Raw genomic sequence first — 16,640 nt, 5'->3', positions numbered from 1 at the left:
TACAATCTTCTATTATTTATGCTGAAAAAAACAAGTGACTGGTAAATAGCAAATAGCAAGCAAATAAAACCATTACACCATGCAGGCAGCACTGATGGTGTAGTAGCATTACTGCCTCACAGCTCTGAGGTTGTGGGTTTAATTCCCACCATGGCCTTAACTATGTGGAGTTTGTATATTCTCCACTTGCTTGCGTGGGATTCCTTTGGGTACTCCGGTTTCCTCCCACAATTAAAAAATATTCTGGTAGGTTAATTGGCTCCCAATTAAACTATTAACCCTATTGTGTATGTGTACATGTTTAAGAGAACCTAGGACCTGTTCAGTAAGGATTGCAAATTCTGCTAAGTAGCAGAATTTGCAATCCTTGGGATGGCATGCTGGGGGGCGTCCATCGCAGGGCAATGCTGCCTGGCATGCTAACAGCCCCCCCCCCCCCCAGCCACGCTGAAATTGCGGTGCAACCGCAATTTCAGCATGATCGCTAAAATTGAGGTAGCCTCCTGCTGGTGCAGCTTGGTTGCATTTTAGTGATCGCAGCGGCTGCATGTAACATAGTAACATAGTATTTGAGGTTGAAAAATAACAATTGTCCATCGAGTTCAACCTATTTGTGGTGTCCTATGCATGATGATTTGACTAAAATTTCTGACTGATGCTGCTGTCAGCCATTGCATTTTATCCCTATTTATAGTAACTATAATGCATGACTATGCACCATACCCCTGGATATCCTTATCCAATAGGAATTTATCTAACCCATTCTTAAAGGTGTTGACAGATTCCGCCATTACAACTCCCTCGGGCAGGGAATTCCAAACACGTATTGTCCTTATCGTGAAAAAGCCTTTACGCCGTATTGTGCGGAATCTCCTCTCCTCTAACCTGAGCGAGTGTCCACGAGTCCTCTGTGTTGATCTAACCAAAAACAGGTCCCGCGCAAGCTCTGTGTATTGTCCCCTTATATATTTGTAGATGTTGATCATATCCCCTCTTAGTCTTCGCTTTTCCAATGTAAACATGCCTAGTCTTTCAAGCCTTTCCTTGTATTCCATCGTCTCCATGCCCTTAATTAGTTTGGTCGCCCTCCTCTGTACCTTTTCAAGCTCCAGGATATCCTTTTTGCAGTACGGTGCCCAGAACTGTACACAGTATTCAAGGTGTGGCCTCACTAGTGATTTATATAACGGGAGTATAATACTCTCGTCCCTAGCATCAATACCCCGTTTTTATGCATGCTAATATCTTATTAGCCTTCTTTGCTGCAGTCCTACTTTGGGTACTACTGCTTAGCTTGCTATCTATGAGGACACCTAAGTCCTTTTCCAGTACAGAATCCCCTAATTTTACCCCATTTAGTTAGGTAGGTGTAATTTTTGTTCTTGTTACCACAGTGCATTACCTTACACTTGTCTGTGTTGAAGCCCATTCTCCATTTGGCTGCCCATGCTTCTAATTTAACTAAGTCGTTCTGAAGAGACTCGGCATCCTCCTCTGTATTTATAGCCTTACACAATTTGGTATCATCTGCAAAAATTGACACCATGCTCTCTAGACCTTCTGTTAGGTCGTTAATGAAAATATTGAACAATATCGGTCCTAATACTGAGCCTTGCGGCACACCACTTAGCACTTCAGTCCAAGTTGAAAAAGATCCATTAACCACAACGCGCTGCTTCCTATTATCTAACCAGTTTTTGACCCAAGTGCATATTGTGCTTCCTAGCCCTGATTCTTGTAGCTTGTATATAAGTCTCATGTGTGGTACAGTATCGAACGCTTTGGCAAAGTCTAAAAAGATTACATCCACGTCTTTACCCTGATCTAGGTTTGCGCTTACTGTTTCATAAAAGCCAAGTAAGTTGGTTTGACAGGATCTGTCCTTCATAAACCCATGTTGATTCCTTTTAATGACCTTATTGGTTTCAAGGAACTTCTGAATACTATCTCTTAGAATACCTTCCAATACTTTCCCCACTATAGATGTAAGACTAACTGGTCTATAATTACCTGGTTCAGCTTTACTTCCCTTTTTGAATATAGGCACTACTTCCGCTATACGCCAGTCTTTGGGAACCATACCTGATATAACTGAATCCTCAAAGATCAAAGATAGCGGTTTTGCCAGTTCAGAGTGAAGCTCCATTAGAACCCTTGGATGAATACCATCGGGCCCTGGTGATTTATTAATCTTTAAATGTTTTAATCGGTCACAGACTACTTCCTCGCTTAAATAAGTACCTATCAGTGTGATATTGTCATTATTGAGATTGTGTGTCAGTCCCTGAATTGGGTCCTCTCTAGTGAATACTGTTGAAAAATACTCATTTAGTGTGTCCGCTATGTCATTATCATTTTTGCTTAAGACTCCCAACTTGTCTTTCAAAGGGCCTATACTCTCCTTTTTTAATCTCTTGCTATTAATGTATTTAAAGAATTTTTTGGGATTCGCTTTGCTTTCCTTTGCTACTAGTTTTTCAGTTTCTACTTTAGCTGCTCTTATTTCCTTTTTGCAATTTTTGTTACATTCCTTATAGTGCTGAAATGACTCTGCTTCCCCGTCAGATTTGTATTTTTTAAATGCTCGCCTTTTCTTGCCCATAAGTTCCTTAATCTTTTTGTTAAGCCACATCGGTTTATGATTTTTATTCCCTTTTTTGCTACTCATAGGAATATATTTGAGTGTATTTTTAGCTAGCAGGAATTTTAGTACCTCCCATTTCTCCGTAGTATTTTTTCCTAAAAACAAACCTTCCCATTCAATATCCCTGAAAAATACCCTCATCTTTTCAAAATTTGCTTTGCTAAAGTTTAAAGTCCTAGTTGAACCAGTATAAGGCTGTTTGTAGAAACTGATATTGAATATGACCATATTGTGGTCGCTGTTTCCTATGGGTTCCCCTACTATAATACCCGATACCAAATCCTGATTGTTTGTTAATACCAGGTCTAAGATTGCATTGTACCTAGTTGGTTCCTCGATTAGTTGGACTAGGTAGTTATCATTTAGTGTGTTTAAAAACATACTGCCCCTAGCAGTATCACATGAATCGTTTTTCCAGTTTATATCTGGATAGTTAAAATCGCCCATCACTACTATGTCTCCTACTCCTGCTGCTTTTTCAATTTGCTTTAGTAACAATTCATCATCAGATGTGTTGATACCAGGCGGCCTATAGCATACACCCAATACTAACTTTTTTTGTTCCTTTTTCCCCGCATGCAATTTCTACCCATAATGTCTCAACAGTGTCTACAGTCCCCTCCTGAATATCTTCCCATATATTAGGTTTTAAAAACGGCTTTACGTACAGACACACCCCTCCACCCTTTTTATTTAGTCTGTCTCTCCTAAACAGTGTATAGCCCTCTAGATTGACTGTCCAATCATGAGATTCATCCCACCAAGTTTCAGTAATGCCTATAATATCATACTGTTTGCTTGCTGCAAGTATTTCTAGTTCACCCTTTTTACCAGTAATGCTTCTGGCGTTTACATACATACAACTAAGATAAGTATTTTCCCTTGCGTTAGGGACATCTTTCACCTTATGTGGCAAGGATGACCTGTTATCGTCATTGGTTAGTGCTTTGGTAAAATCCCTTTTAGTACCCATGTTAGTAACCTTACTGCCTGCTCTTACCCTCCCCCCAACTTCTCCCCCATTTTGTTTACTACCGCCATCCCCACTATTCTCACTACATGACCCGTAGTTTCTAGCTAAACCCTCCCCCCAGGCTCCTAGTTTAAAATCTCCTCCAACCTTCTAACCATCCTTCCCCCCAGCACCGTTGCCCCCTCCTCAGTCAGGTGCAATCCGTCACGACAAAAGAGATGGCGCCTGACTGAGAAGTCCGCCCAGTGTTCCAGGAACACAAACCCCTCTTTCCTGCACCAATCCCTAAGCCACACATTTACCTCCCTAATCTCCCTCTGCCTCCCTGGACTAGCGCGTGGCACGGGTAATAATTCCGAGAATATTACCTTAGATGTCCTTGCCTTCAGTTTCTTTCCTAAGTCCCTATAGTCTTTCTTAAGGACATCCCACCTTCCGCTAACTTTGTCATTGGTGCCAACGTGCACCAAGACCGCCGGGTCTTTGCCAGCCCCTCCCAACAATCTATCTACCCGGTCCGCGATGTGCCGTACCCGAGCACCCGGGAGACAACAGACTGTACGGCGATCACGGTCCCGGTAGCAGATTGCCCTATCTGCCTTCCTGATGATAGAATCCCCTACCACCACCATTTGACTAGGTACCTCTCTATCTTTTATCCCAACCGTGCCAGAGGGACCGCACCTCTGGATGCTAGAGGGAGCAGTCTCCTCCGGCACCGTCATTTCTTCACTATCATCCTCCGATTCCTCGTCCAATCGGGCAAATTTGTTTGGGTTTGATAGTTCGGAGATGTCGTGCCTCCCCCTCTTTTTCTTCCTTCTAACTGTGACCCAACTGGCTACCTGATCATCATCCTCTTCTACCAGTGACCCCTCCCGCAACTCCTCCACCGTTCTGTCTAAACTAAGCTCGAGATTGTGAATCTCCCTCAGTCGCGTAACGGTTTGCTCTAGATCAGTTACCTGGGCTTCCAGGGCAACCGTTCGCACACACCTCGTGCAGATGTATTCACACTGGGCCGGTAGCTCCAGGTGTGCATACATCTTGCATGACATGCACTGAGTGAGGTCCTCAATCACAGCCCCTCCCATATTGTTTGCAAGGTCTAACTCCCTGTTTCACTCAAAGAAAAAGCAGCAAAAATAAAAAATTGAAGACAAGCAATATCACTTATACAATAATTAAGCTGGCTTATACTTATCTATCTTTGTGCGGTTCTTGGTCCTTCTCTTTTATGCAGCCGTAGTACTCTCTCCTGCGGCACCTATACTCCACTTAGCAGTTGCAGTTGTTCCAGCTCACTGCTCCTCCTTTTCACTCGGCTTCCAGCTCCTGCTAAGAAAAAAAAAAAAAAAAAAAATGCCCCTCACACCCGCACAATCACAGCCCCTCTGCTACTCCAAGTAAGAGACCCTCTCACTCACTCACAAGGTCAGCCCCTTGCAGCCGTGTTCCTGATTGTGTATTATAAAACTCACCTTTTTCTGTATTCTAACTCACCTTTTTACTGTTTCCAACTCACACTTCGAAATCCCAGCAGCACTTGGAAGAGACCAGCCCTACAGGGAAGAGACCAGCCCTACAGAGGAAGAGACCAGCCGCCCTCATCACGCCCACTGTTCACACTGCCACGCCCCCATTTTTTATGCCACGCCCCGCAACGCTCCGTCTCTGCCTTAGAAACGAAGCATTGTTGCCCACCCCCACAGCCCCGTAAATTCCTTTGCCTGATTGACAGGGGCGATTGCATTTAATGTGGGGCCGCGCAGAAAATGCGGGCGCATTGCACAGGATGGGCCCTGCGCATGTGCCCGCATCCTTTTAGCATTTTTTGCGGTTGGATCGCGTATTGCGAACCAACCTGAATCGGGCCCCTTAGTTTGTAAGCTCCACTGGTACAGAGACTGATGTGAATGACCAAATATTCTCTGTGAAGTGCTGCGGCATTTGTGTGCGCTATATAAATAACGTAATAATAATAACAAGTAAAAGTAAATGAAATTAAAAAGTAAACAATTGTACGTACGCATCAAGCAATCTTCATACTGCTTCATGGACTGCGTTACTGCAAGGATGTGCCTCATTTGCTAATGCAGTCTTGACCTTCACTCCCCATAAAACAATGGAATTGGTTTTGGTGCATTATTTTAGAGGAAGAATAATTGTAACATGTTATTCAAACTAATTGAGGCAGTGAGTAGTTTGGATAATCAGTTTGTGACTAAATGGACATGTATTAAACTATGCATTGTTTTTGTAATATTATGATATAATTTATATTTTATAGGCTAATATGCCATTAAATATTATTTTTGATTCCCAAGATCATGTTCTGATCATTGGTGGTGGGATAATCGCCATTCTGCTGTATCACATATTATTCCTGAAAGTCTATCCCATATATCAACACACATGGGGAGATATATAAAGCATGGAGAGATATTAAGTACCAGACAATCAGCTTCTAACTGTCATTTTTTAAACACAGCCCGTAATATAGCAGTTAGGAGCTGATTGGTTGGTACTTTATCTCTCTCCACTAAGGGGTCTATTTACTAAGCACTGGATGGAGATAATGTGGACAAACTACCAGCCAATGAGCACCTACCAGCCATGTCACAGGCTGGGTTTGAAAAAATGACAGCAAGGAGCTGATTGGCTGGCACTTTATCTCCGTCCACTTTATCTCTATCCAGGGCTTAGTAAATAGACCCCTTAGACTTTCATAAGCAAATAACTACAGCCACAATGCATGCTGTAGCATATGCATTTATAAGGTTACATGTTTGCTTTTATAGTATACTGGTATATTGTACTACACATGGGGGGTCATTCCGAGTTGGTCGCTCTGTAAAAATCTTCGCATCGCAGCGATTTTCCGCTTAATGCGCATGCGCAATGTCCGCACTGCGACTGCGCCAAGTAAATTTGCTATGCAGTTAGGAATTTTACTCACGGCTTTTTCATCGTTCTGGCGATCGTAATGTGATTGACAGGAAATGGGTGTTACTGGGCGGAAACAGGCCGTTTTATGGGCGTGTGGGAAAAAACGCTACCGTTTCCGGAAAAAACGCAGGAGTGGCCGGAGAAATGGGGGAGTGTCTGGGCGAACGCTGGGTGTGTTTGTGACGTCAAACCAGGAACGACAAGCACTGAACTGATCGCAGATGCCGAGTAAGTCTGGAGCTACTCAGAAACTGCTACGAGGCGTGTAATCGCAATATTGCGAATACATCGTTCGCAATTTTAAGATGCTAAGATTCACTCCCAGTAGGCGGCGGCTTAGCATGAGCAAATCTGCTAAAATCCGCTTGCGAGCGAACAACTCGGAATGACCCCCATAGTGTATGCTATAAATACACAGCGATATGTACTTATTTTGATTAATGGTAACATTTCCTATGCTATCCTTGCATTGCCAATATGGGCCCCACAGAAGGATATCATTAATGTATACACTTACAGTATTTACCATTCAGTTATGGGTATCTGTACTCTTGTGAAACTTCCTGCCTGGGCACCATGGCGTAAGTTTTCCCTTATTTGAAAAACATTTTTGGCAATCTCGGCTTAAATCTACTTTTCTGATGTTGGTCCAATTTCTGCAGTCAGCATTCAGAGTATGTTCGATTCCATCCCTGTGTTGTGCTTGGAAGTCACTCCGGGCACAGTTCTCAGAAGGGTTTTTCAAAACAGACATTTCTTTTCCGCACCTCTATGCAAATCTCACTGTAGGAACAGAAGAAGAAAGAATACAAACGTACCAGAGACTTGACAGAAATGAAATGTTAATATAAGCTAAACCAGACTGTGTTCCTTGTCTGACTGACAGGGATAACTTACTATATAGCCAGGTTGTGTCCACTTTTTCGGCACCGACACACCTGCACATATATACTCAGTAACAAGATCTCAGTGGAAATATATTTTCCAACTTTTGCTCTTATTTGATGTGGTTTTAAATGCGGTGGAGGAAAGATCGGATTGACCGGAAGGACCTGGATATATCAGAGGCTCTATTCTATTAATGAAGGTGAGGATATTGGTTTGTCACAGTAAAGTTATTGTTTTACTGCATAATTACAGTACAGTTTGTACAGTACAGTAAATTAATATTACAAAATGGATAAATCTGTTAAAAATAGCTAACATTTAATGAGATAAGAGTAATCCTAATAAATCTTTTTGCATCTAAGATGGCAGGTATTAGATGGTAGGGCAATAAGACCTATTGGCTTATTTAATATCAACCAATCGCATATCAGTTTTTAGCTGTCTATAATGTAGTCAGACTAATGAAAGACAATATCTGAGTGGTAGCTACAGGTAACTACATGTACTCTACTTGCAATATTTTATTAAGTAAACCTTTAAGTGTTTCATGTTTCATTGTAATAAATACAGGTTGGGATGTACTAAAGCTAAAAATGGGGGCAAAAATAAGAAAATCCAGTTTTCTGAGTTTTGCCCACATTTCAATATGTACCAAGCTCCGGAATGTGATACATTCCAGAGCTTGGACTCGGTGGGTAATGCCATCTTTATGTGGCTTTACCCAATAGAAGCCTATTTTTCGCATCTCCCCGTGAGCCAGCTGGATCCCTCCCAGCAACCCCCCCCCCCCACTGCAACCCTGTCACTGCGCAAAAGGACACCAGCTCTTATCAGGAGAGCTGTCCTTTGCGATTTTATTTGCATTTCTAAGTACATAGCCACTGTGTTTATTCCTGCCTAGACAGTGGGTTGATATATCAAGCTGTGAAAACAGTGGAGGAGAAGTATACCCGTAGAGAAGTTCCCCATTAGAAACCAATCAGCTTTGCACAATTTATAAGTACATTCTATACAATTATAGGTAGCAGCTGATTGGTTGATATGGTCAACAGCTCCACTGGTCCAGTTCACTGTTTTCACTGCTTGATACATCAACCTCATCGTTCTCTACTGATAAATGTATTTCCACAAGATTTTACTGACAGAAGAATCGTGCACCAGGCTATGTTGAGGCGGATGTCTCTCAGGGAGATTGTGGCACACTAATAATGCCAAACCTCAATGCGAGGCACTGCAGGAAAGGCAACAGACACCTAGTAGAAGTGTGGGGCCCTTCTTTAGTACAGCCCCTACGCTACTATGTGCAATTTCTTTCTCAGATCTCTATAGTATAGAACTGGCAAATCAATCTATCTTGCCAACTGAAAATGATGACAAAAGGAGGCTTGTGTTAGCCAGATCACCAATCACCAATCACAAGCCACACTGTATTGATTGCTCCTCCCACACTACTCCTCCCTTGTTTATGATAGGCCGGTAACAGAAGTAGAATGTATGGAGAAGCAAGTGCCAGCTAGTAGAGTGGAGTCCTTGCATTGTCCCCTTTTGCACATGGGTCTCTTCTCCTCTTAAAATTCCCAGAGGGATAGATAAAGAAACAACTCTTAGTGGCAGGAAGAAGCTAGTGTGGAATGGAACCAATAAGGAGACAGCGCATCGGGATGGAAGAGGCGGGGAGCAGATGCTCCTATTACACCGTCTGTGGTGCGCTGCTCACATCTCCAAGGGGCCCATTTATTAATCATTGGAGTTTTTGACCTGATAATCATAATTTCTTATCACTGCTATTCATGGCAATGACAAGTATCGCCTGGATGCACCATTCATCACATCCAGGGATGCTCGGCTTTGTAAGCATCCTATCTTTGTGATGTGTAAAAGTAAAGTGATCACATTAGCAATCACTTTTGTTTCATTTGCCGGGGGCAGTTGTACTACTGGGCATTGGCGTTTCTATAATGGGTGTGGTGCACACGGGCCCCTGGGTCCAGGGAAAGCCCACACCGCACCCATTGCACCCATTTTAATACTTATCTTTCTGGAGTCAAGCGCCGGGAGCTACGATCGCGGCGGAAATCGCCACCAAAATGGCCGCCGCGCATGCGTGGTAGCCAAATTGGTCTCCGGATCATGGCGGGTACCATGTTGCCGGAGACCTGTGCATGCGAAGTGGACTCCGGCACAATGCCGGAGTCTACAGTGCCGTACAGAGGAGGGGGCCCACCCGGAGGTGCACACGGGCCCCCTCCTCGGTAGAAACGCCCCTGCTACTGGGCATTTAATCTGCTCACTGTGTGAGTGATGAGTGCCTGCGGATCCCTTCCTGGTACTTGTTACAAAGTGTAGCCTATAGGCTACTATGGCAGATGCCCTCTTCAGATGGCGGCAGCTACTGGGGCCAAGCTCTGCATTCCAGAGATTAATACATTTATTAGTACATTCTGGATTAATACATGGCAAGAAAGCAGCCCCCATAGATCTCTATGACGGCTGCTTTTAAAGTAAAAAATGGGAGATAGCAGCGGATATATCTGATATCTGCTGTGGTCCCTAGTAGGGATGTTTATTATTTGACTGTAAAACGGCTGTTTCGGGGGATTGCCCACAAATAATAATTGATAAAATACCTGGCTGCAGCGTACATTGGCGGCAGTCCCTGGTCACATGGTACAGCAATGCTCTGCGCTCGGCTCTTACACTGATATGACTATTTAGCAGAACCCCTGAGCATGGCTCGCAGAACTCCGGATGAGGACGGCTGCTGTAACTTGTACATATGTTTAAAAAAATGCAGAGGGAAAACATTACTACATATAAAATGCTAACAAGTTGTAGGAAATGTCTAATGATAGCTATAAATATGTGTAAACAGTTGAGGAACTTGGCCTAGCTGAAAATCTTAGAGATAACCCGTCGTGTTGTTCTGTCTGGGAAGCAGTTTTGTTTGTACATAATAGCAGACTTCTTATGTTCCGTAACATGCAGTCCTGTTTCAAGAGAGGACACAACAAATTCATTTATTAAAAGATGGTTTCTTTGTCTTCTGCTAACATTAGTACATACAATAAAACAAATCTGTCATTAATGGTACATTTTTCTTTTAACATTTTTACATTGTATTTTTAATAATTGCAAAGTACATTTACAATCTAAAAGTGAGATTATAATGTGCCTTATTCAGGTTTGTTAGCAAACAAAAAAAATAAGCAATTGGGCAAAATCATATTGCACGGCAGTTTGGGCAGATGTAACATGTGCAGAGAGAGAGAGAGAGTTAGATTTGGGTGGGTGTGTTTAATCTAAATTGCAGTGTAAAAATTAAGCAACCAGTATTTACCAACCACTGAAACAATATAACCCACCCAAATATAAGTCTCTCTGCACATGTTACACCTGCCCCACCTGCAGTGCAACATGGTTTTGTCCAACAGCTTTCTTTTTTGGTTTGCTATTAAATCTGAATTACCCTCAATGTCCAGTGAGCATATGATAGGAATTGTAGTACACCAAGGTCCAGTTTGATTTGTGCCATACTGTATATATATTATACCGTTTATCCTGCACTAGTCGTTCTTATCTCCTCCTCCGCTCTCTCTAATATTTCAGCTCTAACCTTCAGTTCATTGCTCCCCCTACCTGTAGCTTCAGATACTCAGCTCCCTGCGCTCTCATCAATGCCCTGCCTACATGACTTTCTACTACTTTCCCACCCACGTATCTCCCTCCCTGATCATCTTTTTCTACCACATCCTACTCCTGGCTGTTGGTTAAAATGTACCTATCTGTTCACGTTCTAACTTCCACCACAAACCCTCCCTTGCACCACTTACTGTACCTCCAACATTTCAACCTCCATTTTCATTTCTCTATCTTCCCACCACTCCTTTTCCTGTGCCCAATGCAATGTTTGACCTGTCTGTGACAAACTTGCATCTATGCTTGTCCTGTTTCCCTTTCATGCGTTCAGTCTACTTTCCAATTACTTTAATGACTCCATCAGCATTGCTGTCTCTAACCTTCACATATTAGCTTCCACCTGTGGTGTCACCCAGTTGGCGTCATCTCCCATCCATTGTGCTGGACACTCCTTAGATCTCATGTTCTCCCATATCTGTATCATCTCCAGCTTCTCAAACTCTGCATTGATGCTCTTTGACCACAACACACTACTTCCCCTATGCCTCATTTTGCCTCTGCAGCATCACCTGCATCAAAATACATCCACAAACAGCAGCACTGAAACAGCCTTTACTTTGTCCTCTTCTCAGCCTCCCCTGAATCACTCCTATCACCTATTTCCTTTATATCCTGCCCTAATACTGCAGACTCAGCAACTGTATAGCTCTACACTCATGACAGCTCAAGACAAGGCAGCTCTAGCCACCACACACATCTTTCATGATCCACCAAGCTCCAACCTAGACACTTCAAAATGACATGCCACCAGCAAAGTGCTCCTCTCACCAAACAAGCCTACCATTTCCACCAGGTCGACCAATTCTGATTACTTTTTTGCCACTATCTACTAACTTTTCTGTCACCCCATCAATCTCCTCTCTTCTCTTACTGCCCATGACCACCATCAACCAAAACCAGCTTCTCCATTATTCATCTACACAGTTCAGTTCTATCTCTGCTTTTATTGCTGAAAATTGTTAATTCTTCTCTCACTCTTGATTATTTAGATATACACTCATCTTTCCTACTCAGGAAACCATTTCTTAACCTTATCTCTCTTTCCAGTTTCCTTTCCGATTTCTCCACTCCTCTTTGAATCCTTATTGTCTTGTATACAAGACTCACTTTCACTCTTCTCACTCCGTTCTCAACAATTTCCAAATTATCTGCCACCATTTAAACTCCACCAAAAATGCCCTCGATAAAGTTACCAATGATCTGGCAAATTCAAAGGGTCACTTCTCCCTACTCACCCTCCTTGACCCCTCTGCCAATTTTGATACAGTTGGCCATCCTTATTACATTGACATCCTTCTCTTCCACAGCATTGTTCTCACCTGGGTTACCTCCTAACTTCCAGAAAGTATCTCAGTGTATCCATACCCTCCAACATGACCCATTCTGTTAGGTACAAAATGCTCTGATTGGATCCCTCTCAAGAAGAAATGCGAAAAGAAGCCCCTAGGCTTCTACTGGATGCAAGCTCTGGAATGCATCACATTCTGAAGCTTGGTACTGTACATATGGAAAATGTGATTTTTAGGGTTTTTATCATATTTTAGGCTTTCGTACATCCTGCCCCTTGGCACATCCTCTCCACCACTCCCTCTGTCTGTCAAAGACGTCACTCAAACTCTGCCTGCCCTCACCTCTCTATCCTAAGAAGGCAAACTGCTGCAGAAAAAAAGAAAAGAGTGGGCCATACTGTAATGAAGTATAAACACTCCATCTGTTTCATGTACATTCAGTTCAGAAATACATTACACATGCTTTGCTGTATATGAATACCAAATAGTGAAGTTAATTATTCAAAATGCATAAAAAGAATAATCACTCTTGACCCAAAGTTTCATAGACATATGATTGGGATTTTGCTACCCTAAGATCCATGGGGCTGATGTACTAAGCCTTGAAAAGTGATAAAATTGGAGTTCTAAAATACCAGCCAATCAGCTCCTAACTGCCATGTGTGGGAGGAATGTACTATACTCACACTTATCGTGCAGGTATAACGCTTCTTGCTTCTCCTCTTTACCGAGGCGAAGCAGGAAGCCGCAGCGCTGAGATTTGTTATCCTCACGGATGTCTAAGCAGTGAAATGAAAACTCCCCACCCCGGCGATCGGTGCCTGTGCCCCGCAGCATCTCAGCCTAGTGCTAATGTGAATTGTCTCTCCCTGGCCGGCTCCGATGCGCGAGATCTCGCTACTCTCGCGAGATCTCACATGCAGCCCGTAGTCTGCACTTGCTGCAGAAAGGGAAAGCCTTTTTCTTATCATTTTTATAGTCAAATCTCTGTAGTATACTGAAGTATGACAGGAAAGGCTCTGCCTCAGCTCACCGCACTTCACTGGTATGTCTAATGTTGCTGGAGGAAGAGAGATGCAGATGCACACTCTTAACACTAAGAACACTAATAGTAAAAATAATTTAAATAAATCCTCACAATTAACATGGAGTATAACTGAAGTTCTTAGCACACATTTGCACAAATATGCGGGCCCATGTACCACGGCCAGGTGACTTCATCACATGGGTCCCTCTCTCTTCCCCCAGCATAGTATTAGAAGCCTCAGCATGATAGCACCTCTTGATATCTTTAGTAATAGGATGTGCAGTCCAGGTCCCCTCCTTTTTCCACTATATTTGCGTATATATTGTACATTGGAAGGCAAGGCTTCCTTCCTCTGGTATTGGCACCCCTCCCATTCACCCTCAGGTGTTTTAATTAGCTGGGTTCCTGCATTTCAGATCACACATTGATAAGGCTCTATTTAGAGGTAAGTCCTGAATAAATTTATAGAATGTGATAGTATTAGGAATGTTAGGGACCCATGTGATGAAGTCACCTGGCCGCGGTACATGGGCCCGCATATTTGCACAAATGTGTGCTAAGAACTTCAATTATACTCCATGTTAATTGTGAGGGTTCATTTAAATTATTTTTACTATCAGTATTCTTAGTGCTAAGAGTGTGCATCTGCATCTCTCTTCCTCCAGCGTAGTATTAGAAGCCCCAGCATGATAGCACCTCTTGATATCTTTAGTAATAGGATGTGCAGTCCAGGTCCCCCCCTTTTTTCCATTGTGTCTAATGTCGCACAAGAGGCATGTTTAGTGTTGTGAGAGAGAGAGAGAGAGAGAGAGAGAGAGAGAGAGAGAGAGAGAGAGAGAGGGAGGGACAGACAACAGGGACATACTGCAGATGGAGTGGCAGCAGGGACAGAGAGACAGCAGGGACATAGAAAGAGAGAGTGCCAGCAGGGACATAGATGGAGAGAGTGGTGGCAGGGACAGAGAAAAACAGTAGGGACATAGAGAGAGTGTGTTACCTGCTGTGGCGGCTCGTGCTCTCCATAGGTACCAGTAATTGCAAAGAGACCGGGATGCCGATGTTCTTCTGCCCAGGGATTCTGGGCGGTCAGCAGCATGAGATATGTGTAATGTCCCAGCTGGTCAGGATTAAGCTTTCAAGGTGGCTTGGCTTATGGGGCTCACTGATTGGCTGCTGTCTCCTTTATCTTGCAGCCAGCCTAACTATGCTCCCCCCCTTCCTGATTATAGATCCTGGTTCCTGAAATTGGTTCCTGTTGGTACTTCTGTGGATAACCTGTATTCCTAGTTTGCTCATATGCCAAAACCCTGAATGGCTGAAGCCGCAACCTCTCAGCCATAACCTGTATTTCTGGTTTGCTCACCTTTTGCCAGAACCCTGCATGGCTGGATCCACTACTTCTCAGCCATATCCTGTATTCCTGGCTTGCTCACCATCTGCCAAAACCCTACATAGCTGGAGTCTCAACCTCCCAGCCATAACCTGTATTCCTGGCTTACTCAGCATCTGCCAGAACCCTGCATTACTGCAGCCGTAACCTCTCAGCCATAACCTGTATTCCTGGCTTGCTCAGCATCTGCCAGAACCCTGCATTACTGGTGCCGCAACCTCTCAGCCATAACCTGTATTCCTGGCTTGCTCACCATCTGCCAGAGCCCTGCACAGCTGGAGCCACGACCTTTCAGCCATAACCTGTATTCCTGGCTTGCTCACCATCTGCCAGAACCCTGCATGACTGGAGCCGCAACCTCTCAGCCGTAACCTGTATTCCTGGCTTGCTCACCATCTGTCAGAACCCTGCATGGCTGGAGCTGCAACCCTTCAGTCATAACCTGTATTTCTGTCCTGCTCCCCATCTGCTAGAGTTCTGCACAGCAAGAGCCGCAACCTCTCAGCCATACAGCTATAACCTGTATTCCTGGCCTGCTCTCCATCAGCCAGAATCCAGCATGGCTGGAACCACAACCTCTCAGCCATTTCTTGTATTCCTGACCTGCTCTAGTGATGGCCTGATTTCTGCACGGTTGGGGTTGCAACTCTTCAGCCAAGCTTTGTGTTGCTAGAATACCAATATCTACCACTTCAGCCAGGTCTCTATATGGTTGGAACTTTGTCCCTTTTGCCTCAAATCCAGTATCCAGTGGTCTCCAGATTGATGCATAAGCCCTTACTGTTCCAAGTATAAATCCAGGGGGTCACCTAAGTACCGGTGAGCATAACTTGCTCTATAGGAATAGCGGGTGACTGTTAGTGGTTGAAGACCTTGCTAGTAGTGACCATAACAGATTGGCGGCAGGGACATAGAGAGACAGCAATATAAGATTAAAGGTGCAGTGCTGCTCATTACTCAAGACACTCAGTCACAGCCCAGCTGAGGAGAAGGCCTTGGAGGAGGAGAGGAGGAGCTGGACCCGCAGCAGCCTGCTTCTTCTGCACTGTGAGGAGGAGGAGGAGGAGCCATCAGTGAGGTAGGGCAGTGCATTGTGGTCATAGAGACTGTGCCCCTGTTGCTGCTGCATGGCCCAATCGGCAAACATCCCTGGCTTAGAGCTTCTGCTGACACTCACACATAAGGAGTTGTCGTTGTCACCCCTCTCCCCTGCTGGAAACCATGCAAAGTGTTAACAAAGGAGAAAATGTGGCTCAGACTCAGGGTGGGGTGAGGGGGTCACAGCGACTTTTTCCTCCCCGCTGCTGCACTGTGTGGCTGACTTACTGTGACTTCTTCCCCCAGCTGCAGACCTCACTCAGGGAAGATGGGGGTGGGAGGTATTACTCCACTGCCCGCAGCTGTCAAAATCGATAGCTGCAGGTGTTGGAACGGTCACAGCCACTCAATGTTCATACTGTGCCCTGCTCATCTTTTAGATAGCAGTGCCAATATAGACATGGGTGCAAAGCAGCCTTGTCACTGGGCACACATCTCCTCCTTCATACATGGCAGAGAAGCGGTATCAGCGCACATAATAGCGCTGATACAGCTTCTCCCCCATAATGACATTTCTTACATCTACCATTGTGTTTGGATTTGACAGTTAGGAGCGTTGATGGACTGGGGCTCAGGAACAGCCCTGACATTTGTGAATGCGCGCACACGTCACGGGGTGTGTGTAGGTGGGCACGCAGACACGACACATGGGGGTTGTGCCATTAGTCGGGGGGGGGGGGCGTGTA

The 16,640-nt window shown here is 44.2% G+C and overlaps 1 protein-coding gene across 3 annotated transcripts in view; it reads left to right on the top strand.

The window, feature by feature from the left end:
- The window catches only part of COLEC11 (collectin subfamily member 11), a 59,020-nt gene that overhangs the window by 10,055 nt on the left and 32,325 nt on the right, over positions 1–16,640 (top strand). The window contains exon 1 of one of the 3 annotated variants that reach the window (XM_063919507.1): positions 7,365–7,653. The exons of the other annotated variants lie outside the window; for them this stretch is intronic. The gene's annotated coding sequence lies outside the window, so the exon portion shown is untranslated. Of the gene's footprint in view, positions 1–7,364; positions 7,654–16,640 lie in introns of those variants that run through there. 3 annotated transcript variants of the gene reach the window in all.

The sequence above is a fragment of the Pseudophryne corroboree genome, chromosome 4 (genome assembly GCF_028390025.1).
Source record: "Pseudophryne corroboree isolate aPseCor3 chromosome 4, aPseCor3.hap2, whole genome shotgun sequence".
Classification (NCBI taxonomy): Eukaryota; Metazoa; Chordata; class Amphibia; order Anura; family Myobatrachidae; genus Pseudophryne; species Pseudophryne corroboree.
Note: the sequence above shows the minus strand (reverse complement) of the source record. Positions and strands in the feature narration are given on the sequence as shown.